This window comes from Belonocnema kinseyi, chromosome 8, assembly GCF_010883055.1.
Source record: "Belonocnema kinseyi isolate 2016_QV_RU_SX_M_011 chromosome 8, B_treatae_v1, whole genome shotgun sequence".
NCBI classification, from domain to species: Eukaryota; Metazoa; Arthropoda; class Insecta; order Hymenoptera; family Cynipidae; genus Belonocnema; species Belonocnema kinseyi.
Window position 1 is genome coordinate 143447529 of NC_046664.1, and position 1098 is coordinate 143448626.

Sequence of the window (1098 nt, forward strand, 5' to 3'; positions counted from 1 at the left end):
GCCAGCGTCTTTAAACTATTAACAGGCTCGCCGGTTGAATGCCACCCCGAGCCATATCTAGCGAGAGCGTCCGAAGTCAGTTCAGTTCGTAGAAAGTCAGAACAAGTCCTACTAACCGATTTGGAAACAGATGATTCCCCGTCGTCCGATTAAAGGCCGCGAAATTTTGAAAAAATGCAGGTAACTTCATGGTTGATCCAGGTTCCGATATTAATCTTATCAAGCTTAGAGCCCTACAACGCTACCTTATCCTCGCAGACGATTTCATTGACATGATAGGAATAACAATGGGTGCGGTGGGTACCGATAAGAGAATAATCAGTAAAGGGTGCGTAAAAATGAATGGGTTTGCTACACCCATGAATATAGTAATGCGGAGCAGGATGTAGAAGTAGACCCCCCCCCCCAGAACTTATCCCTTTTGCTTACTGCAAATTTCCGGGGGAATTAGATGAGGAAAGAGATGAATACCCCTCACCACGAGTCGAAAAAGTTCTAAATAGTCCCCACCTTTTACATTTAAATAGTTAAGAAGAGAAACTGGTGCAAGGATAGGCCATCGATTACACGGATATTTTCCATCTTAACGTCGAGCGATTGTTCGTCACCAATAAACTTTAATGCCTAATTCCTACCACTAGCTCTACCATAGTCACAAAGACACAATTTCGCTGTGCACTTGAAGCAGAAAGACTGGTAGAGGCTCAAATTGACAAATGAATAAAAAGTAGAGTCATCTCTCCATTAAAATCACAATACAGCGCCTCTGTGATCTTTATTCCCAAGAAAGCCGATGCTGCCGGGGAAAAATATCGCATCGTAGTGGATTATTGCGTCTTGAAGAAGAACGTGATAGGCGATGCATACACCCTCTTTGATAAAATGAATATCCTAGACCAATTAGGTCGGGCGCAATACTTTTCCGCCTTTTATTTAGCCCGCAAATAACATCAAGTTGAAACCCATCCGTTTAATTGGGCCTAAACCACTTCTCTGCTCCTAGAGGACATATCGAGTACCTTAGAATGCTAAAGTGGTAAAGTCATGATTATTTACAAAAAGGGGATACTATAAGTTATAATGGACATACCGCTGGTT

The 1098-nt window shown here is 42.3% G+C and overlaps 1 protein-coding gene across 2 annotated transcripts in view; it reads left to right on the plus strand.

Annotated features, from left to right (window-relative positions):
* The window catches only part of LOC117177713 (cilia- and flagella-associated protein 44), a 494190-nt gene that overhangs the window by 125223 nt on the left and 367869 nt on the right, over positions 1-1098 (plus strand). The window lies entirely within an intron of this gene.